Below are 24721 nucleotides of genomic sequence, written 5' to 3' on the forward strand. Positions count from 1 at the left end.
CAGTGTTCCAAATGTGGCCTCACCAAGGCCTTATAAAGAGGTATTAACACTTCACGTGATCTTGATTCCATCCCTGTTAATGCAGCCTAGAATCGGGTTGGCTTTTTTGGCAGCTGTTGCACATTGCTGGCACATGTTTAAATGGAATTATCAATGAACAATATTTGAATATTTTAAGGAACCTGAAAGCCTGAAGTATTCTCTCCTAGTAATAATTTGAAAAGTTTCATGTATTTTTAAAATTTAATTAGAATAGAATAGAATAGAATAGAATAGAATAGAATTCTTTATTTGCCAAGTGTGAATGGACCCACAAGGAATTTGTCTTTGGTGCATATGCTCTCAGTGTACATAAAACAAAGTATAGATTTGTCAAGAATCATGAGTACAGAATTTAAGATTGTCTGATACATCATATAAGCAATGAGGAAAAAATCAATATTAATAAAAATCTTAAGGATACAAGCAACAAGTTACAGTCATACAGTCACAAGTGGGATGAAATGGGTGATAGGGATGATGAGAAAAAACTAGTAGTAATAGTAGTGCAGACTTAGTAAATAGTTTGACAGTGTTGAGGGAATAATTTGTTTAGCAGAGTGATGGCATTAAGGAAAAATCTATTCTTGTATCACGTTGTCTTAGTGTGCAGTGCTCTGTCGTGTTGTTTTGAGAGTTGAACCAAGGTTTATTATTGCTGTATATTCACAAGTTCCTGATTGGTACAGATAGGTCTTTAGAGAAGCTGATATATGATGTTATCTAGTATGTCATGTTGTGTCATAAAAGGGGTGGGTTCTAAGTGTGCCCACACCCATATTCAATACCCCTCCACGTGCCCACAGTCCCCCATTTCCTGATTTCCAGTGGGTCCAGTAGGGCCATTTTTGCCCTCCCCAGCTCCAGAGGCTTTGATGGAGCTCAGGGAGGGCAAGACGGCCGTCTTCTGCCCCCCTGGAGGCCCCCCAGAGGGTAAAAAGGCTCTCGCAGAGCCTCCATACAAGCCAAAAATCAGTTGACAGGTGCCCACACATGCTTTGGAGCTGAAAACAGCCTGTTTCCCAATTTCTAGTGGGACCAGTAGGCTCGTGTTTCTCCCTTCCCAGGCACCAAAGTCTTTCCTTCAGCTTTGGAGCTGAGCATGGAAAACAGCTTGCATTCCAACAAATATGACTATGGGTGCCACATGTGCCACGCATGTGATTGGTCAGTGATGGCGAACCTTTTTTTCCTTGGGTGCCGAAGGAGCGTGTGTGTGTGCTATTGTGCTTGCATGAGTGCCCACACTCATAATTCAATGCCTGGGGAGGGCAAAAATAGCTTCCCCAACCCCCAGTCTTTCTGGATGCTGAAAACGGCCTGTTTCTCAATTTCTAGTGGGCCCAGTATCGTGTTTCTCCCTTCCCAGGCACCAAAGTCTTTCCTTCAGCTGCAGGAGGGTAAAAACGTCCTCCCCCAACCACCCGGATGCTCTCTGGAAGCCAAAAATGCCCCTCCAGAGCCTCTGTGCAAGCCAAAAATCAGCTGGCCGGCACACAAATGCACGTTGGAGCTGAGCGAGGGCAACACATCACTTACCAGCAGATATGGCTCCACCTGTCACCTGTGGCACCTGTTCCTTAGTTCGCCATCATTGCCATAGGTTCACCATCACGGCCCTACATCGTTTCAGACAGCTGGCAATTCAGTCTCTTCTTCAAAGCTTCTAGTGATGAAGCTCCCACAACTTCTGAAGGCAACATCTGTTCCATTGGTTGATTTTTCTCAAGTCAGAAAAGTTCTCCTTACTCCCAGGTTGAATCTCTCCTTGACCCCCACCCTTGGAAAATAAGCTTGACCCCGTCCTCTCTGTGGCAGCCCCTCAAGGATTGGACCACTGCTATCATGTCTCCCCTGGTCCTTCACTGGACTAGCCATGCCCATTTCCTGCAATAGTTCACCACTTTTTAGTTTCCTAACCCTGATTATCTTGATTGCTGTTTTCTGTACTCTTTCTTATGAGTTTCAACATTATTTTTTTTTCTTACTTATTGGATTTGCATTTCGCCCCTGAGGACTGGGTTTGGTAGCCCAGCGACCGGTGGGAGGGTCGGAGAGAGAGGATGGCCCTCTACAACCCGCAGGAACATGGTTGTGTGTGCAGGTCCATTTGTGGAAGCAGCTGGCTCACACATCCCCCTCTCACACAAATGGAGATTTCCGTGCTACTTGTGCAAGTGGAAATAAGTTCATACACTATTTGCGTGACCCACTTCCAAACACGCCACCGTCTGGGGGGGGGTGAGGACAATTAGTTTAAAAAGATCCTGTGACAAATGTGGTGGCAATGGTGGGATCAGTTCAGACTCAACAGACTCATTAAGTAACTGTGTGTGAAAATAAATCTTAGCTGCTAAAGGAACAGGCTGTGATCCTCGCAAACTGAACTACTTTACGTGCAACAGCCAACAATCCGGAAGGAGAAATCCGACCTCTCACTTGAGCCTTCCTCAGACAAGCAAGGATGGGAATGGCAGAACAGCCAGAGAAAGGGCTCGGTCCAGATATTTGGCCCATAAAAGCACTGAGGAAGCAGCAAGAGGTATCAGATAACCACAAATAAATTGTACTAAGTTACGGTATATTAAATTTTAGACAAGTATGGGCACTTGGGCAGTTGTCGATTTATTACAATTTACAAGTTGCTCAAACTTACAGAAACACTGAAGAAAGTGATTTATGACCACTTTTCAAACTTATGACCCTCCAAGATCACCTGATCAAACTTTGGATGCTTGGCAACCGATTCAAGACAGTTGCATTATCCCTGGATCATGTCATCACCTCTTGTAACCTTATGACAAGCCAAGCCAATGTGGAAGGCAAATTCATTTCACAAGTGGTCCTAACTCCGGTGATTCACTTAAGAAACGGGGCTAGAACAGTCATAAAATTGGGGAGGGGGATATTTAAAAACTGGGGTCAATTGCACTCATAAGGCGAGATGCTCCTGGATTTTTAAGAACATAAGGGCCATGCTGAATCAGGCCAAAGCCCATCACTTCCAGCATTCTATGTCACACCAATTGTACATGGGAATCTTGAGGAGAAAGAGAAGGCAAAATCCTCCCTTTTCCTTGACACCCAACAAATGGTACCCAAGTGAACCCTTCCTGCCTCAACCAACATAGAGGTGACACTTGGACATCTATTTCAATAAGCACAGATACATTTGGCATGTATGAACTTGTCTAATCCTGCCTTAAAGCTATCCAGGCTGACAGCTGTCGTGACCTCTTCTGGAAGTGAATTCCATAAACCAATGACTCTCTGGGTGAAGAAATATTTCCCTTTCTCCTCACTTTCTTACCTAAGAGCTTTAGGGAGTGCCCCCACCTCCTAGTATTGTGTGATAGAGAAAAGAATATTTCTCTATCCATCTTTTCTATCCCATGCATGAGTCTTCAGAGAGGGGTGGCATACAATTTTAATTAAAAATAATAATAATAATATATAGATTCGATCAAGTCATCTCTTCAACGCCATCTTTCAAGGCTGAAGTGACTAAGGCGTTGCAACCTGGTTTCAGAGGCAATACAGCAGTTGCCGACCTATTTTCAATTCCCTTCCTAATCATGGCAGGCATGGAATTTGCTTTTTTTACTGCTGCTGCACACTGGGTTGACATCTTCATTGAGCTGTCCACCAAAACCCCAAAATCGATATGCATAACTGTGCACTTGTTTAGGTTAAAATGCATTTGTCACTTTGTTGCCCACTCACTCAGTTTGAAGAGATCCTTCTGGAGCTCCTGACAATTCCACTTTTTATCACTGTATCCTCTAAGGCAGTGTTTTTCAACCAGTGTGCCGTGGCACACTAGTGTGCCGCAAGACATAGTCAGGTGTGCCGCGAAGCTCAGAGAGAGAAAGAAAACAAGAGAGAGAGAAAGAGAAAGAGAGAAAGAGAACGAGAGAGAAAGCAAACAAGAGAAAGCAAGCAAGAGAGAAAGAGAACAAGAGAGAGCAAGAAAGAGAGAGTAAGAAAGAGAAAGAACAAGAGAGAAAGAAAGCAAGAGAGAGAGCAAGAAAGAAAGAGAGAGAAAGAAAGCAAGAGAGAAAGAGAACAAGAGAGAAAGAAAGAAAGAGAGCAAGAAAGAAAGAAAGCAGGAGAGAGAGAGGGAGGGAAGGAAGGTGGGAGAGAGAAATAGAGCTAAAGGAAGGAAAAGAGAGAATTTTTTTGTCCAAACTTTTTTTAGCCCCCCCCCCTCAATGTGCCCCATGGTTTTGTAAATGTAAAAAATGTGCCGCAGCTCAAAAAAGGTTGACAATCACTGCTCTAAGGTGTGTTTCTGCGCACCCCAAAACAGCCCCCCACGCACCTTTTCAGGGCCGCGCAAGGAGCCACAGCCGCCCCCGCCCCCCCAGTGCCTCCGGATCCCTCACTTCCCTGGCTTCTCCGTTGCACCCCGCCCGTCCGCCTGATCCACCCCCCTTTCTACTCCTCCGCTGCGGCTTCTCGTCCTCTTGATCCGGCCGCTCCGAACGCTTTGCGACACCCGCCCCGTCCCTCTTGCAGTCCCTTCTCCTAGAGCACTTTCGCCCGGGCTGTCAGCAAAGGGGCTGCAGGAGAGGTGGGGCAGGCGTTCTTCTCACAGCGGAGGCCGGCGAAGGTTAGTTTGAATGTCGGGCGCGTGGCTGCGTGTGTTCCCCATCCCCCTGTCAGCCCACCCGGAACATTCAAAGTAAAAACCTTCGCCGGCCTCCGCAGAGAAGAAAGGAAGAGAGAAAGAGAGAATAGCAGAGCAAGATAGAGAGAAAATGAGAGAGATAGAAAGGGTGGAGAGAGATAGCGAGAGAGAGAACAAGAGAGAAAATGTGTGTGTGAGAGAGAGAAAGCAAGAGAGGGAGAGAAAGAGTGAGAGAGAGAGCAAGAGAAAGAAAACAAGAGAGAGAGAGAGAAAGAAAACCAGAAAGCGAACAAGGGAGAGAGAGAGAGAAAGGAGAGAGGGAGACAGAAACTGAGAAAAAGAGAGAGAGAACAAGAGGGGAGAGAAAGAGAAGATAGGAAGGGAGAGTGAGAGAGCAAGAAAGAAAGAAAGAGGAGAGAGGAAGGAAGAGTGAGTGAGAGAGAAAAAGCAAGAGAGAGAAGAGTGGGAGGAAGAGAGAGAAATGATAGAAAAAATGGGAGAAAAAAAGAGAAATGAGAAAATGATTGAGGCAGAGAATGACAGGAAAGAAAGAAAAACAGAGAGAAGTGACTCTTGATTTAAACCATATGTTAAAAGCACTGAAATAATAACAGATTTTAAAAAAACCCAGCCCTGACCTGTTTTTATTAATAGTTATGTTTCTGGTTTTAATGGTTGTTTTAGTTTTAATAGTAATACATCCTTGTTTTGTTTTATTATTAATTTCTTTTAATAAAAAGAAGGGATTTATTTATTTATTTATACTTCTGTCACCCAGTCCCAAGGGGACTGCTGCTCAGACACTATATTTTTCCGCCCACCCCGAAAAAAAATTAGAGGGAACATTGATTTCACTAACCAGAGCAATTTAGTGTCGTCAGCAAACTTTGCTACCTCACTATTTACTTCTACATCCAGATCATTAATGAATAAATTAAAAAGTAAAAGTCCCAAAACTGAACCTTGGGGTACACCACTTCTCACTTCTTTCCATCCTGAGAATTGTCCATTTATTGCCACATTCTGCTTCCTACAATTTAGCCAGTTACCAATCCAGGACAAGACCTGTCCTCTAATTCCATGGCTGAAGAGCTTTTCTAGGAGCCTTTGGTGAGGGACTTGGTCAAAAGCCTTTTGAAAGTCAAAATTTACAATATCAACTAAATGGAACCCATCCATTCTACTATATATAATACCGTCACCTATCTGAGACTCGACCAATTGGTAACTAACAATACCAGACTTGATAACTGTCTGGATCTCATTTTTCTGCAACAGCAAAAGTGCAATACAGTGATCCCCCGGGTATCGCGACCCCGATCATTGCGAAACGGCTATATCGCGAGTTTTCAACCCGGAAGTAACACCATCTGCACGCATGCGTAGATGGTGGAGTTTGCGTTCCGGCAGATCAGCTGCTGGGCGGCCGAAGGAACGTTCCCTGGGTCTTCCCGCCGGCATGGGGGGCTTCCTAGCACCCCCCAAACCCGGGTTGGGGGCTGGGGGGGGTGCTAGGAAGCTCCCCATGATGGCGGAGACCTGTTAAAACACTCGCGCGGCTTCCAAACCGAGTCCTGAAGCCAAGCGCAGAAGTTCGCCTTTGGCGCTTGGCTTCAGGACTCGGTTTGGAAGCCGCGCGAGTGTTTTAAAAGGTCTCCGCCAACAATGGGAGCTTCCTAGCACCCCCCAAACCCGGGTTGGGGGCTGGGGGGGGGGTGCTAGGAAGCTCCCCATGATGGCGGAGACCTGTTAAAACACTCGCGCGGCTTCCAAACCGAGTCCTGAAGCCAAGCGCAGAAGTTCGCCTTTGGCGCTTGGCTTCAGGACTCGGTTTGGAAGCCGCGCGAGTGTTTTAAAAGGTCTCCGCCAACAATGGGAGCTTCCTAGCACCCCCCAAACCCGGGTTGGGGGCTGGGGGGGGGTGCTAGGAAGCTCCCCATGATGGCGGAGACCTGTTAAAACACTCGCGCGGCTTCCAAACCGAGTCCTGAAGCCAAGCGCAGAAGTTCGCCTTTGGCGCTTGGCTTCAGGACTCGGTTTGGAAGCCGCGCGAGTGTTTTAAAAGGTCTCCGCCAACAATGGGAGCTTCCTAGCACCCCCCAAACCCGGGTTGGGGGCTGGGGGGGGTGCTAGGAAGCTCCCCATGATGGCGGAGACCTGTTAAAACACTCGCGCGGCTTCCAAACCGAGTCCTGAAGCCAAGCGCAGAAGTTCGCCTTTGGCGCTTGGCTTCAGGACTCGGTTTGGAAGCCGCGCGAGTGTTTTAAAAGGTCTCCGCCAACAATGGGAGCTTCCTAGCACCCCCCAAACCCGGGTTGGGGGCTCGGGGGGGGTGCTAGGAAGCTCCCCATGATGGCGGAGACCTGTTAAAACACTCGCGCGGCTTCCAAACCGAGTCCTGAAGCCAAGCGCCAAAGGCGAACTTCTGCGCTTGGCTTCAGGACTCGGTTTGGAAGCCGCGCGAGTGTTTTAACAGGTCTCCGCCATCATGGGGAGCTTCCTAGCACCCCCCCCGAGCCCCCAACCCGGGTTTGGGGGGTGCTAGGAAGCTCCCATTGTTGGCGGAGACCTTTTAAAACACTCGCGCGGCTTCCAAACCGAGTCCTGAAGCCAAGCGCCAAAGGCGAACTTCTGCGCTTGGCTTCAGGACTCGGTTTGGAAGCCGCGCGAGTGTTTTAAAAGGTCTCCGCCAACAATGGGAGCTTCCTAGCACCCCCCAAACCCGGGTTGGGGGCTCGGGGGTGTGCTAGCGAGCCTCCCATGTCGGCGGGGATGTTTTAAAACACCCGCGCGACTTTCCAATGAGTCCCGAAGACAACGCGTTTGTCTTCGGGACTCATTGGAAAGTCGCGCGGGTGTTTTAAAACATCCCCGCCGACATGGGAGGCTCGCTAGCACACCCCCGAACCCCCAACCCGGGTTTGGGGGTGTGCTAGCGAGCCCCTCATGTCGGCGGGGATGTTTTAAAACACCCGCGCCGCCCCCAATCTTAGGCTCCTCGCTAGCGCTGCGGAAGTAAAAACACCCTCTGCACATGCGCAGATGGTGTTTTTACTTCCGCAGCGCTACTTCGCGAAAACCCGCTCATTGCGGGGGGTCCTGGAACGGAACCCTCGCAAAGAGCGGGGGATCACTGTATATGGCTTACAAATAACAGAACCATTTTCCAGCAGCGACCACAGCATAATAAATTTCAGTCTCAACTTAAGCCACACTATGATCCACCAAAATAATACAAAACCAAAAATCAAATTTCAAAAAAGCAAACTACGAACTCATTGAAGCCCACCTCTCAACATTAAACTGGAAAACTATTCTCTGAATGCTACACTACTGATGACCTCTACAACACATTCCTACTCAAAATGAAAATTATCATCAGACTTCATGTACCTCTAACATGTACCATAAACAAAAAAAATAACCTCCCCATCTCAATAAGAAAATTACAAACAAGAAAAAAATCTCTCTGGAGGAAAAACAAAAAAGGACAAGTTTCCCATTTCAAAAGCCGATATAAAAGCATTTGCAATAAAATAAAAACAGAATGCCCTTAACTACTACAGCAAGGAGAAGGGCGGCATATAAATCGAATAAATAAATAAACAAACAAACAAACAAGAGAAAAACCTCCAACGCACCAAATCTAATAGAGCTTTCTACAACTTTCTCAACAATAAACTCAAAGACTCTAGACCTATCCCACCTCTCAAAGGACCCAACAATAAAGAATACCATGATGATTCATCCAAAGCCAACCTCCTCAACTCTTTCTTTGGCTATGTCTTTGTTAACAGCAATGGCTCATCCCCCAATTTCATCAATCGCACCTCAAACTCCCTCAACGACTTAACCCAAGTAGACTTCACTGAAGACCGAGTTGAAAAAGCATTACATGACCTTAAACCTTCTCTATCAGTCGGATCAGATGGTCTATGTGCTTACTTCCTAAAAAAGCTCTCTTCTGCCATAGCTGAACCACTAAGCATAATTTTTGAAAAATCCTTCAGAACCAGCACACTTCCTAAGCTATGGTCCAAAGCAATGGTCATCCCCATCTTCAAAAAAGGAGACCCCTCTCTTGTAGATAACTACAGACCAATTTCACTATGCTGCGTCCCATGCAAAGTCATGGAATCAATTATAAACAAATCAGTCCATCTAGAAACTAATGATTTGCTCTCTAACAAACAATTTGGTTTCAGAAAAAAACTATCCTGCAACCTGAAGCTCCTCCACTGCAAAAATATATGGACAACTCGTCTAGATCAAGGGAAATCTACAGATGCAATTTATATTGACTTCTGCAAAGCCTTTGATTCAGTGGTCCACGACAAACTACTCCTAAAACTCAAATCCTATGGCATCTCAGGATCCCTCCATAGCTGGATTACAGCATTCCTGTCAAACAGACAACAAGTGGTCAAAATAGGAAGCACCATATCCACCCCCGACCCAGTTAAAAGCGGTGTTCCCCAAGGTAGTGTACTGGGACCAACGCTCTTCATTCTCTACATCAATGACCTTTGCGATTACATCACAAGCAACTTGGGTGTCCTCCTCGATCCACAGCTCACATTAGAGAAACATCTTTCAGCTGTGGCAAGGGGGGCGCTCGCCCAGGTTCGCCTGGTGCACCAGTTGCGACCCTCTTTGGACCGGGAGTCACTGCTCACAGTCACTCATGCCCTTATCACCTCAAGACTCGACTATTGTAACACTCTCTACATGGGGCTACCTTTGAAAAGTGTTCGGAAACTTCAGATCGTGCAGAATGCAGCTGCGAGAGCAATCATGGGCTTTACCAAATATGCCCATGTTACACCAACACTCCGCAGTCTGCATTGATTGCCGATCAGTTTCTGGTCACAATTCAAAGTGTTGGTTATGACCTATAAAGCCCTTCATGGCACCGGACAAGATTATCTCAGAGACTGCCTTCTGCTGCACGAATCCCAGCGACCAGTTAGGTCCCACAGCGTGGGTCTTCTCCGGGTCCCGTCAATGAAACAATGCTGCTTGGCGGGACCCAGGGGAAGAGCCTTCTCTGTGGCGGCCCCGGCCCTCTGGAACCAACTCCCCCAAGAGATTAGAATTGCCCCCACCCTCCTTGCCTTTCATAAGCTACTTAAAACCCACCTCTGCCGCCAGGCATGGGGGAATTGATACACTCTTTCCCCCTAGGCCTTTACAATTTTATGCATGGTATGTCTGTATGTATGTTTGGGTTTTATATTAATGGGTTTTTAATCATTTTTATTATTGGATTATTATTGTACGCTGTCTTATTATTGCTGTTAGCCGCCCCGAGTCTCCAGAGAGGGGCGGCATACAAATCAAATCAAATCAAATCAACAAACAAACAAACTGTGTCCTCTTCGCCAACGATGTAAAACTCTTCAACACCACCGATAACACAACTACTCTCCAAAAATCCTTGACGCTGTTTCTGAGTGGTCTAACACATGGCAACTCCAAATCTCAACTAGCAAATGCTCTGTCCTACACATTGGGAAGAAGAATCTGAACTCCAAATACGAACTGAATAATCAAATTATCACAGACAATCCCCACTCGGTTAAGGACCTTGGTATACTAATAACAAAAGATTTAAGTGCCAAAGCCCACTGCAACAATATAGCCAAGAAGGCTTCAAGAGTTGTAAACCTAATCCTACGTAGCTTCTGCTCTGGCAATCTCACACTACTTACCAGAGCTTACAAAACTTTTGCCAGACCCATCCTCGAATACAGCTCATCTGTTTGGAACCCATATCGCATCTCAGACATTAACACCCTTGAAAATGTCCAAAGATACTTCACCAGAAGAGCCCTTCACTCCTCCACTCGAAACAGAATACCCTATGAGACTAGACTTTCAATCCTGGGCCTAGAAAGTTTAGAACTAAGATGCCTTAAACAAGATCTAAGTATTGCCCACAAGATCATATGCTGCAACATGCTGTCTGTAGGCGACTACTTCAGCTTCAACCACAACAACACAAGAGCACACAACAGATTTAAACTTAATATTAACCGCTCCAAACTTGACTGTAAAAACTATGACTTTAGTAACCGAGTTGTCGAAGCGTGGAACTCATTACCGGACTCCATAGTGTCATCCCCAAACCCCCAACACTTTACCCTTAGATTATCTACGGTTGACCTATCCAGATTCCTAAGAGGTCAGTAAGGGGTGAGTACAAGTGCACTAGAGTGCCTTCCGTCCCCTGTCCTATTGCTCTCCTATATTTCCTATACCTTTCTTCTATTCCTACATCTCTTCTTCTATTCTTTCATTGATATGTTCTATTTATTTATTTATTGGATTTGTATGCCTATTACTATACCTTCTTTTTTATTATTTCTTAGATATATTTTACTATGAATATCTCCTCTATAACCTTCATCATGTATTTTACTATGTGTATATAGATATATACCCACTAAAAACCCTCATTGTGTGTTTATTTACACCCTCAAAGAATTCTAACAACTTAGTAAGACATGATTTGCCTTTGCAGAAACCATATTGATTTTATTTCATAAATTTCTATTGAAGCTTTTTCCACAATTCCTTTATTCGTATGGTTTATCTTGTGTGTGGATGTTTCTATGGCAAGTAAGAGCTTTACTCCTTACAAATTCTTTCCTCACTCCATGGAGCCATGTCTTTTTTTCTCCCAAAGGGAACCTTTTATGTAAAGTGAGATCACAACTCTTTTCAAAGCCATTTCCACACTTCAAATTTTAGGTGACTCTTGTGTGGCTCCTCTTGTGGGAACTGAGACCATCACTACGAGTAAAGCTCTTTCCCTACTCCATGCATTGATAGGGTTTCTCTCCTGTGTGGCTCCTCTTGTGTTGAAGAAGATTACTGCTATGGACAAAGCTCTTTCCACACTCCATGCATTTATAAGGCCTTTCTCCTGTATGGCTCTTCCTGTGGAATGAGAGACCGCTACTATGGGTAAAGCTCTTTCCACACTCCATGCATTGATACGGTTTCTCTCCTGTGTGGATCTTCTTGTGGGAATTAAGACCAGTGGTACAAATAAAGGTCTTTCCACACTCCATGCACTTATAAGGTCTTTCTCCTGTGTGGCTCCTCTTGTGTCGAAGAAGTTGACTGCTACAGACAAAACTCTTTCCACACTCCATGCACTTATAAGGTCTTTCTCCTGTGTGGCTCCTCTTGTGTTCAAGAAGATGACTGCTACGGCCAAAGCTCTTTCCACACTCCATGCATTGATAGGGTTTCTCTCCTGTGTGGCTCCTCTTGTGTTCAAGAAGATTACTGCTATGGACAAAGCTCTTTCCACACTCCATGCATTTATAAGGCCTTTCTCCTGTATGGCTCTTCCTGTGGAAAGAGAGACCGCTACTATGGGTAAAGCTCTTTCCACACTCCATGCATTGATAGGGTTTCTCTCCTGTGTGGATCTTCTTGTGGGAATTAAGACCAGTGGTACAAATAAAGGTCTTTCCACACTCCATGCACTTATAAGGTCTTTCTCCTGTGTGGCTCCTCTTGTGTCGAAGAAGATGACTGCTATAGCCAAAGCTCTTTCCACACTCCATGCATTGATAGGGTTTCTCTTTGGTGTGGCTCCTCTTGTGTCGAAGAAGTTGACTGCTACAGACAAAACTCTTTCCACATTCTGTGCATTTATAAGGTCTTTCTCCTGTGTGGCTCCTCTTGTGGGAACTGAGACCAGTACTACGGGTAGAGCTCTTTCCATACTCTATGCATTGATAATCTCCTGTGTGATGGATTGCTTGGTGTTCCTCCTTGCAATTCTTGTTTTCTTGACCATTAAAACCTTGAAAAAGAAAAAGAAAAACTGTAGCAAGAAAAGGGACCAATCAAAACCTTTCTTCTGAAATTTAGCCAAAGAGTCATAAATGGATTTCAGAGGTTTTGTTCCCAAACTTGAAGAGCCAAAACAAAGATTATAGGAAAGACCCATTTCCAACTGAAATCATAGCCCTATAACAGGATGGATGGCAGCCCTGGTCTCACCTTTGACCTGGGACAATTCCGTGTGCCACAAACTCTCAAAGCGCATTGAACACCTTGTCATGCTGGGGCAGCAACCTACCCACCAGATCCCATCTTCAATCAAAGTCTGATCTCCACCTGTCTGCAGAGCCGAATCTTTGAAAGTCAGGGGGAATTTCTGGATGGCACTATCTCCCCACCCTCAACTTGAGACTGAAGACAAACTTGGTACACAAGTGGGCATAACTCTAAACATCCCTCTCTCAGAGGTCATCCGGTCAGTTAAGGCAACTAAGGGCCATCACGGATCCTGAATCCTGGTAGACAGAACCTTCCTCTGTACATTCAGCCTCTTCCTCAGAGGCAAATTATGGCAGGATGCACAGATCGCTGACTTCCTTCATAGTGTTTATTGGTTTTTGTAGAGTTTTCCAAGCAGCAAAAGATAGAAAAAACAAGAGCATTGTCTGGAGTCCACATTTCTGCCGGCCAGGAAGGACATCTCCGTGATGTCAAAGCTGCACCCCTGGAATTCCCTATTGGGAATCCCCACCTCTGTTTGAGCCTCCCGACAGGCTGACAGCTCCACGGCTCTTCTGTGAAGGTGACAGCCGGGCGAACTCCAAACCTGAACTTTTGCCTAACTTCCAAGAAGCCCCCGCAGCTGTTTCGGAAGGTGACAGACAGGCGGCGGCGCTTCTCGGAGGCCTTCCTAACCCGAACCTTTGCCGAACTTCCGGGTTCAGCGCTCACGGCGGCAGGTTCATAAGGTGAAAAAAGTTCCGAACCCCGGGTTCGTATCTCAAAAAGTTAGTATGATGAGAGGTTCGTATCATGACGTACTGCTTTAAATGGTTTGTAACCATAGGGGAGGCTGATGTCAGCCATAATCAGTATGTAATCATGGGTTTGCTAATTGTGCTGCAACCTGATTGGCTGTAACCTATATAATAGGAGTAACATCCTTGCATGGGTGTGGTTTGTAACAGAGTGGTTTTGTGCTGGGTGGTTTGTAGTTAGTAATTACTGCTTAGTGGTTGCAGTGGTGGATGTAGTAAGAGTTATATGAGGGTATTGTAGATAGTTTGATAAAGTGATTAAATGCAAAGTTGATAGTTTATTTAGAGAAGTATTTTGATAAGAAGAAAAGTAAAATACAGTGATCCCCCGGTTATTGCGTCCCCGACCATTGCGAACAGGGTAATTCGCGATTTTTCAACCCGGAAGTAAACTCCACCATCTGCGCATGCGTGCCCTTCCACGCATGCGTAGATGGTGGAGTTTCCCCGCCGGGCAGAGGCTTCCCTGGGTCTTCCCCCTCTTTCTCTATGTTGCTTCTTCCTCTCTCACACTCTCTTCCTCCCTCTCTCATCTCTTTCTTTCCTTCTCTCTCTTTCTCTATCTCTCCCCCTCTTGCTCTCGAGCGGCCGCCTAGCAGCTGATCTGCTCGGCAGCGCAGCAGCAGCGAGGAGCCGAAGATCTTCGGCTCCTCGCTGGTGCTGCGCTGCCTAGCAGATCAGCTGCTAGGCGGACGAAGGAACCTTCCCTGGGTCTTCCCCGCCCGGATCTTCGGCTCCTCGCTGCAGCCGCGCGCCCCTCGCCTTCGCCTCACCTGGCGGGCGAAGGAGGGCGCAGCTCCGGCCGCTCGCCTCGGAGCCGGTCTGCCTCACTGCCTCCAGTCCACGGCAATTCCCCTCAGCACGCTGCCGGATCCAGCGGGGGAGGGGGGGAAGCGAAGGCGCGGCGATGGGCAAGGGCTGCCAGTGAGCCTTCTCCTTCCCTTTCGTGCTGCACCGGTCTGGGGCCAAGTGGGCGGGGGGCGGCCGGGACCTCGCCTGTCTCCGCCGCCCGCATCGCCCCTCCGGCGGGCCGGCCTCCCCCGCCCGCCTCTGCTGCAGCCGCCACCGCCTCCCCGACTGGCACAAAAGGGCCCCGCCCGCCCCGCCCCGAAGCTTACCTTGCGGCGGGATTCCCTCCCCCCGCAGCCAAAACTAAAAGCCTGTCTCTTTTTTTTCTTGCGGCGAGCCCAAGCCGTTTCTCTCTCGACCGCAGCCGAGCTTCCCTCGGCCCCCTTTGGCCCCGTCGCCTCCTCCCCGCCTGCCTTTCCTCGCCAAGCGCACGAAAAAAAAGAGAGAAGGCTTCTACCAGAAGCCGGGTTGGGGGTTCCCATGTCGGCGGGGATGTTTTAAAACACCCGCGCGACTTTCCAATGAGTCCCGAAGACAAACGCGTTGTCTTCGGGACTCATTGGAAAGTCGCGCGTGTGTTTTAAAACATCCCCGCCGACATGAGGGGCTCGCTAGCACACCCCCAAACCCGGGTTGGGGGTTCGGGGGTGTGCTAGGGAGCCTCCCATGTCGGCGGGGATGTTTTAAAACACCCGCGCGACTTTCCAATGAGTCCCGAAGACAAACGCGTTGTCTTCGGGACTCATTGGAAAGTCGCGCGGGTGTTTTAAAACATCCCCGCCGACATCAGGGGCTCGCTAGCACACCCCCAAACCCGGGTTGGGGGTTCGGGGGTGTGCTAGCGAGCCTCCCATGTCGGCGGGGATGTTTTAAAACACCCGCGCGACTTTCCAATGAGTCCCGAAGACAAACGCGTTGTCTTCGGGACTCATTGGAAAGTGGCGCGGGTGTTTTAAAACATCCCCGCCGACATGGGGGGCTCGCTAGCACACCCCCAAACCCGGGTTGGGGGTTCGGGGGTGTGCTAGCGAGCCTCCCATGTCGGCGGGGATGTTTTAAAACACCCGCGCGACTTTCCAATGAGTCCCGAAGACAAACGCGTTGTCTTCGGGACTCATTGGAAAGTGGCGCGGGTGTTTTAAAACATCCCCGCCGACATGAGGGGCTCGCTAGCACACCCCCAAACCCGGGTTGGGGGTTCGGGGGTGTGCTAGCGAGCCTCCCATGTCGGCGGGGATGTTTTAAAACACCCGCGCGACTTTCCAATGAGTCCCGAAGACAAACGCGTTGTCTTCGGGACTCATTGGAAAGTGGCGTGGGTGTTTTAAAACATCCCCGCCGACATGAGGGGCTCGCTAGCACACCCCCAAACCCGGGTTGGGGGTTCGGGGGTGTGCAACGAGCCTCCCATGTCGGCGGGGATGTTTTAAAACACCCGCGCGACTTTCCAATGAGTCCCGAAGACAAACGCGTTGTCTTCGGGACTCATTGGAAAGTGGCGCGGGTGTTTTAAAACATCCCCGCCGACATGAGGGGCTCGCTAGCACACCCCCAAACCCGGGTTGGGGGTTCGGGGGTGTGCTAGCGAGCCTCCCATGTCGGCGGGGATGTTTTAAAACACCCGCGCGACTTTCCAATGAGTCCCGAAGACAAACGCGTTGTCTTCGGGACTCATTGGAAAGTGGCGCGGGTGTTTTAAAACATCCCCGCCGACATGAGGGGCTCGCTAGCACACCCCCAAACCCGGGTTGGGGGTTCGGGGGTGTGCTAGCGAGCCTCCCATGTCGGCGGGGATGTTTTAAAACACCCGCGCCACTTTCCAATGAGTCCCGAAGACAACGCGTTTGTCTTCGGGACTCATTGGAAAGTCGCGCGGGTGTTTTAAAACATCCCCGCCGACATGGGAGGCTCGCTAGCACACCCCCGAGCCCCCAACCCGGGTTTGGGGGTGTGCTAGCGAGCCCCTCATGTCGGCGGGGATGTTTTAAAACACCCGCGCCACTTTCCAATGAGTCCCGAAGACAACGCGTTTGTCTTCGGGACTCATTGGAAAGTCGCGCGGGTGTTTTAAAACATCCCCGCCGACATGGGAGGCTCGCTAGCACACCCCCGAACCCCCAACCCGGGTTAGGGGGGTGCTAGCGAGCCCCCCATCTCGGCGGGGACGTTTTAAAACACCCGCGCCGCCCCCAATCTTCGGCTCCTCGCTAGCGCTGCGGAAGTAAAAACACCATCTGCACATGCGCAGAAGGTGTTTTTACTTCCGCAGCGCTACTTCGCGAAAACCCGCTCGTTGCGGGGGGTCCTGGAACGGAACCCTCGCAAAGAGCGGGGGATCACTGTATATTTTTACAAGAAAGCCTGCTGCAGTGTTTTTCCTTGAAGACTTCAATTAGGTACAGTGATTAACCGTGGCTACTTGGTGGGTTTACCTTCCGCATGTGCAAAACTCTCCCACCATATGCTACACACATCCTCCACCTGGCCCCCATCTCTACACCTCAGGGACCCCATAAAATTGTATTTCATGAGCAGAACACTTTAGGAAAATTCTTTAGGTAAAAAGCCAGGCTAGGCAGTCTGCCAATCTTTCTTTCAATAAATTTCTTTCTTCTATAAAGTTGGTTTCCTCAAAAGATTAAAACTCTAGGCTAGAAACTAATACATTTACACAGATTTCTAAATTTTTTGTTTTCACATTACTATCATCAGGTACCAAGTGTAGATGAATAAGAAAAAAAATGAATTTCAACAACTGTAGACTCATAACAAAATTCTACAAAGTGAAGAGGCTATGAATGCTTGCTGAATGCACTGTCAATAAAGGATTTCCCTCCCCAGAAATAAAATGTAACTCTTTTCTATTTCTGAGCACATACAGGGGTCCTTACCCAGAGAAAACAGATTCCTGGAATTCTCCAGCATGACTTCTTCATGGAGTGCTTTTTGGTCAGCGTCCAGTTGAGACCACTCCTCCTCTGAGAAATACACGGCCACGTCCTCCAAAGACAGAACGTCCTGAGCAAGGACAAAGGTTTCCTTATTAACAGATAATCCCAATAACAATTTTATAGTTTTCATTCACCAATTTTAGGAAAAGAGATTACGTGGACAAAATTGGTACCTTCTGCAGATTTCAGAATGAGATCTCACCACTTTTGGCTGATGGACCAAATGAATCATGTTTGATGAAGTTGGAAGTGTTTGCAATGCCTTAGGGCAGTGATGGCGAAGCTTTTTTCCCTCAGGTGCCAAAAGTCTGGGTCCGCCTGCTACAGGAATTGCCCTGTTTCCCTACATCTGGTGGGCACAGTTGTTGTACATACTCCTGATCAGTTGGAGGATGATGAAGATATTGAGGACTCGGATTCAGATAGCGTTTATGAATTAGTGGGGGCCCCGGGGTTACAGGTAGTAGAACAGGTGGGAGGCCAGCCACAGGATGGGGCTATGAGTTCAGGATCTAGCGAGGGAGAATCAGACGCTCGCTGGGTTAACCCTAAATTCAGAAGGGCCCAAAAACGTAGAGAACAGAGGTCTGAAAGAAGATATTAAGGAGAGGAATGGGCTAAATACTGTAGTGATGTATTTGGCACGTCAGGGGGTCAGTGGAGAAGAAGGGTGGAGTTTCAACGTTGCCACAGGGAAAAATGGAGGTGCTTCTTGCTGCTCTCAAGTAAACAAAAAGTATTCTGTGTTATTAGCCGTCAGTTCTGCTGTTTTTTAGAAATCATGCTGTTAGGACAATAAATCTTGTTAAGTGGAGCAGGAGAAGGAATGTGAGAAATGCAGCTACGGGAGATTACGGACCAAGTGCCTGTATGGAATGTGTTTGAATTCCAGAAGAGCAGAGAAATAAATAGAGTTTCTTTATTCATGAAACAATACATTTAATAAGAGTTATTTGGAATTGCTAAATTTCTACCAGAAACCAGAACAACAGTAGGCTCACGTTTCGCCCTCCCCGGGTTCCAAAGGCTTCCCTGGCCCTCTGGAAGCCCAAAACGCGCCTGTGCAAGCCAAAAAACAGCTGGCCAGCACACACATGCATGTTGGAGGTGAGCTAGGGCAACGTCTCGTGTACAACCTGTACCATAGGTTCACCACCACAGCCTTAGGGCATCCCATTCTTCAATATTCTTGTTCAATTGGTAGTTGGGTCTTAAATCCACTCCTGGTCCGTGACTCCCATTCTGGTCCGTGACTCCCATGACTGTAACTTGTTGCTTTATTAATATTGTTTCTTCATTGCTTATTTCACCCCTATGACAATCATTAAGTGTCGTACCACATGATTCTTGACAAATGTACATTTTATTTTATGTGCGCTGAGAGCATATGCACCAAGACAAATTCCTTGTGTGTCCAATCACACTTGGCCAATAAAATTCTATTCTATTCTATTCTATTCTTTTCATAGTGGGCAGAGCAAAATACTGGCAAAACCCACCTGACGTGTTTTCCAATGGCTCACTTCATCCACTCAGGGACTAATGGACTCCAACACCAACACCCTCATGGAGGAATTAAAAGAGGTTGCAATAGAACTCTATATGCCTATAGGGGGATTCTCAATCACCAAGTGACGACCGTCCCAAATATGCTTTTCAAAGGGCAAAAAAGGATATATATTTTTTGTAATGGTGCGTGAGAAAAACCCTGGGAGACAGAAGGAGGAGCCTTCTGATCCAGGGGCCTTTTGTGAGTCTCCTCCTTACCTGAAGTAGCATTTCAGCTCCATCACAAAGAGGTGAATCGAAAGAATCCAAGGACAGCTTTCTACTCTCTGCGAGAAAGATTAAAAAACGGTGGAAGCAGATTTGTTAAAGAGGGACACTCCAATAAAGTGGAACGAAAGAATCAGCTAAATGTTGAAATCTCATCTCACACAGAAAGAGCTTTTCTTACCTTGCGTAGAGTCTTGACTTTGATCTTTCTGGATGTTCTCCCTGAAGATGAACTCTTGAGAAGATCTGAATGAATCTTTCCCCTCCTCTCTATACTCAGTCACAGCTTCCACAGATTTCTGGAGATGATGCAGTACGAGAAACAAAGAACACAGATGGAAATAAATTATCTGTCATACTGCACCTTGAAATTAGCAGACCCCAATGTCCATTGCTGAAACAGAATGGAAGAATTGCCCCAAATCCTCTGGAAGAAGAGAACAAATGCCCTCAGGAGTTAATAATCCCAGAAAACTCTGCCAGAAAGGGATTGACAAATCCAGAGGGATCCTCTTTAGAGTTGCCATGGTTACATTCTCCCACCTGCAACTCTTCTTTCATCTTTTCCTCCTCCTGGGTCAGCAAGAAGCCTTCAGCCAGGGACACCGCCTGGGAACTGGTCTCTGCTCCACACTCCTGCACCCATCTTGCCATCTCTGGGGGAAGGACCGCCAGCAATTGCTCCAGGAGCACCAGGTCCAGCATCTGAGCCTTGGTGTGTTTTTCTGGTTGCAGCCACTGATGACAAAGGTAGTGAAGCCGAGTGCAAATATCTCGGGGACGACTCCCCTCCTGGAACTGCATTTTTCTGAAGTGACAGCATTGAACCTCTGGACTATTGGAAGCCTCTTCGTGGCTCTTCCGCCCAGGACTTGCCCCGTTCTTCCCACGGCTCCATGGCTGAGCAGCTGGAGAGTGTTTTCTAATTTCTGCATCTGCTGGGTGTTGTCCCTCCATCTTCTTACTGATCTGTAATCCAGCTCCAAAATGGACCCAAGGATTTTCATAGGTTTTTCCGTTAGATAGAGGTGGGGCCAAATTTTCCAAGGCCATTCAGCTCTCTTCCCAGACAAGATACTTAAGATTCCAGAAGAAGCAGAAAATATTTTGAGCTTAGATTCCTGAAATGGAAAAAAATGGAATAATGGGAAAGAGAGGGAAGGCAAGATTAAGTAAAGATATATGTCTGCACCCACCGAGGTCTTGGAAGGAGGTGAAATCTTATTATTTAGCTTGCACTGCCTACATATGGGGGAAATTGCAGTGAACCCTTCAGGATCAATGTCTATCAAAATATTGGAAAACACATTTACTAGGGTTGCCCAGAAAGTAATGCATCACATTTTTTTCTTCAACAATTATTTATTGAAGATAATGAAACTTATACAGAAGAAATAATGATGTTTTTTGTACACTCCCTATTTTTCAACGTAATCTCCGTCCCGTTCTATGGCCTTCCACCAGCGAGACACAAGGTCATGTATGCCCTTTAAGTACCACTCCTTGTTCTGGTCAGAAAGGTATTTCCGTCTTCTAATATCTTCACCCTCTGTGCCCAGCGACTAACCGTACTTCTGTCGACTGCAGATTCTCCATAAACTGTACACAAACATTGGCAAATGTTCCCAACAATTTCTTTCTCTCCAGTGAGAAATTCAGTGATGACCCACGCTTGTAACGTACATCACGAACAGACGCCATTTAAAAAAACTGCTACGCTGTCTGAATAAACACAAAATTTACACACGCACTCCTGACAATTGAAATAATGTATATCTAAAGTTTCGCATCCATACCATTACTGTAGGCTGAGAGGAAAAAATGTGGTGCATTACTTTCTGGGCGACTCTCATCCATGTATTTTTAATTTCTACTTCCTAGTTTTTATTAAAAATTAATTTTTATTCTTATGTCTTCTTGTTATTTTTATACATTACTACTTTCCCCAGAACAACATCCCTGTGAAGCAGATTGGGCTGAGAGCTGGGATGGGCTCCAGGCTTTCATGCCAAAAGTTGGACTAGAAATCTATTGCTTTCTAAGCCTTGTGCTTGAACCCAATGTCTCTCTCTGCCTCATCATAATTTAATATGATATAATTTACAATATTTATATATTTAATATAATTTAAAAGATACTTTGATATCATTTCTAACGTGCATAGACAAGTCCTTGCACCAGATCCTCGCACGTGGAGAGGCAGCCTTGCATGCAAAGCTAACAGGAGGGACTCCAACTGCTCGCTTCTCTCGTCCTTGGAAGGGGGAGGGGAGGGAAACCCCTTCTGGAAACGGAGCCAAGAAATAGGCAGGGAAACTGTCCAGGAGTCAACACTGACTTAGAGGCTCGAATCTCTCTTTTGCAAAGACGATCTCTCCTCCTCCCCCTCCATGCAAAGAGCCTCCAGCGCGGGAGAAAAGCCCCGTCACTGAACCCCGATCTCCAAGTGCAACATTTCCCTGCAGCCTCTTCGTTTGCTAGGAAGACTCGCCCGAAGACTCACGGTTGTGTGTGTGAGGGGAGAGCACAACCGGAGACCGCAGAAAAGATGAACAGCTTTTCAAGTCTTTGCTGGAAAATGCCTCGGGAATCCCGCCTTCTGTTTCTGTTTAGGAAAGAGGCCCGCGCATGCTCAGTTCTCTTGGAAGGCGGAGACACTTTGAGGAAAATTAAGATTTCTTTTATTTTATTTTATTTATTCTTTGTCCAATATACAATACATATGGAATGAAATAAACATTAAGTAGTATATATAGGGATAGTAAGTAAAAAAGAAGAGGAGTGGATGAGAGGGAGAGAATATATAGGATATATGAGAAAAGGAAAGGTAATTGGACAGGGGACGTTAGGCACATCAGTGCATTTATGTTCGCCCCTTGTATTTTTTTGTATTTTTTCTTTAACGAGTTCAGTTATTATAGCTGCCTGGATGCCTTTGGGCAGACAAGGAGGTTTGGAAACACCAAAGGCAGACTGTAATAATGTGAATAATCCTGAAGTATCGATCCTGATAAAAAAAGGCATCAAAAGAAAAGTACCAAAATGAAGGGAAACCTCAAACGTGTAGACGTTAATTTTTTTTTTACCTCAAAACAAGGCCCGATTATGGACAAATGAACACAGAGGGAATAAAGTCACATATGTAACTAGAGAAAAACTGGAAAATTAAGGAAGGCAAATGCTGAAAAATAAATATAAAGCTCAAATAATGCAAGGGAACAGTAAATAAGAGACATGAAGAGTTTTATTCTGGTGTTCAGTAGAGAATACGCCTCAGCAAATTTTAGCAGGAACCTTTGGTGTAAGAAGAATATTTTTTTTCTTGCCAAAAGTAATGCACATTTCAGTGGTTTGAAAAGATTAGTCTGGATTTGGAGATGACGGTTGAAGAAAAAGGAGATTGAGCTGCAATTAATGAAAGAAAGGATGGAGGAAAAATTATGGTTAAGAAGCAACATAATAATAATAATAATAATAATAATAATAATAATAATAATAATAATAATAATAATGTTGGAAGGGAACTTGAAGGCCTTCCAGTCCAACCCCCTGCATAGGCAGGACACCCGACATTATTTCAGACAATTGATTATCCAGCATCTTCTTAAAAACCTATAATCTCCCCTGGTCTTTCTTGTCATTACAATGGACATACCCAGTTCCTGCAGCCATTCTTCATGTTTTAGCCTCCAGTCCCCTAATCAAATTTGTTGCTCTTCTCTGTACTCTTTCTTGAGTCTCAACATCCTTTTTGCATTGTGGTGACCAAAACTGAATGCAGTGTTCCAAATGTGGCCTCACCAAGGCCTTATAAAGAGGTATTAACACTTCACGTGATCTTGATTCTATCCCTGTTAATGCAGCCAAGAACTGGGTTGGCTTTTTTGGCAGCTGTTGCACATTGCTGACACATGTTTCAATGGAATTGTCAATGAACAATATTTGAATATTTTAAGGAAGCTGAAAACCTGAAGTATTCTCTCCTACTAATAATTTGAAACGTTTCATGTATTTTAAATTTTTAATTACAATAGAATAGAATTCTTTATTTGCCAAGTGTGATTGGACCCACAAGGAGTTTGTCTTTGGTGTATATGCTCTCAGTGTACATAAAACAAAGTATACATTTGTCAAGAATCATGACTATAGAATTTAAGATTGTCATAGGGGTCATATAAGCAATGAGGATACAATCAATATTAATAAAAATCTTAAGGATACAAGCAACAAGTTACAGTCATACAGTCACAAGAGGGAGGAAATGGGTGATAGGGATGATGGGAAAAAAACTAGCAGTAATAATAGTGCAGACTTAGTAAATAGTTTGACAGTGTTGAGAGAATAATTTGTGATGGCGTTAAGGAAAAATCTATTCTTGTGTCAAGTTGTCTTAGTGTGCAGTGCTCTGTAGTGTTGTTTTGAGAGTTGAACCAAGGTTTATTATTACTGTATATTCGCAAGTTCCCGATTAGTACACATAGGTCTTTAGAGAAGCTGATATATGATGTTATATAGTATGTCATGTAATGTCATAAAAGGGGTGGGTTCTAAGTGTGCCCAGACCCATATTCAATACCCCTCCACGTGCCCACGGTCCCCCATTTCCTGACTTCCAGCAGGCCCAGCAGGGCCATTTTTGCCCTCCCCAGCTCCAAAGGCTTTCATGGAGCTTGGGGAGGGCAAAACAGCCCTCTTCTGCCCACCTGGAGGCCCTCCAGAGGGCAAAAAGGCTCTCGCAGAACCTCCATGCAAGCCAAAAATCAGTTGACAAATGCCCACACATGCTTTGGAGCTGAAAACAGCCTGTTTCCCAATTTCTAGTGGGCCCAGCAGGCAACACATCACTTACCAGCAGATATGGCTCCACCTGTCACCTGTGGCACCTGTTCCTTAGTTCGCCATCATTGCCATAGGTTCACCATCACGGCCCTACACCGTTTCAGACAGCTGGCAATTCAGTCTCTTCTTCAAAGCTTCTAGTGATGAAGCTCCCACAACTTCTGAAGGCAACATCTGTTCCATTGGTTGATTTTTCTCAAGTCAGAAAAGTTCTCCTTACTCCCAGGTTGAATCTCTCCTTGACCCCCTCCTTGGAAAATAGCTTGACCCCGTCCTCTCTGTGGCAGCCCCTCAAGGACTGGACTACTGCTATCATGTTTCCCTTGGTCCTTCAATGGACTAGACATGCCCATTTCCTGCAATAGTTCACCACTTTTTAGCTTCCTAACCCTGATCATCTTGATTGCTATTCTCTGTACTCTTTCTTATGAGTTTCAACATTATTTGGTTTGTTAATTATTTATTTGATTTGTATGCCGCCCCTCTCCGAGGACTGGGTTTGGTAGCCCAGCGACCGGTGGGAGGGTGGGAGAGAGAGGATGGCCCACTACAACAAGCAGGAACATGGTTGTGCGTGCAGGTCCATTTGTGGAAGCAGCTGGCTCACACATCCACCTCTCAGACAAATGGAGATTTCCGTGCTACTTGCGCAAGTGGAACTAGGTTCATACACTATTTGCGTGACCCACTTCCAAACATGCCACCGTCTGCGGGGTTGGGGACAATTGGTTTAAAAGATCCAGTGATAAATGTGGTGGAATCAGTTCAGACTCAAGAGACTCATTAAGTAACTACTG

The 24721-nt window shown here is 46.3% G+C and overlaps 1 pseudogene; it reads right to left on the minus strand.

Moving 5' to 3' along the window:
* LOC139159964 (zinc finger protein 585A-like) overlaps positions 1 to 24721 on the minus strand; it is a 59917-nt pseudogene that overhangs the window by 25710 nt on the left and 9486 nt on the right.

Source organism: Erythrolamprus reginae, chromosome 2, assembly GCF_031021105.1.
Source record: "Erythrolamprus reginae isolate rEryReg1 chromosome 2, rEryReg1.hap1, whole genome shotgun sequence".
In the NCBI taxonomy this organism is placed as follows: Eukaryota; Metazoa; Chordata; class Lepidosauria; order Squamata; family Dipsadidae; genus Erythrolamprus; species Erythrolamprus reginae.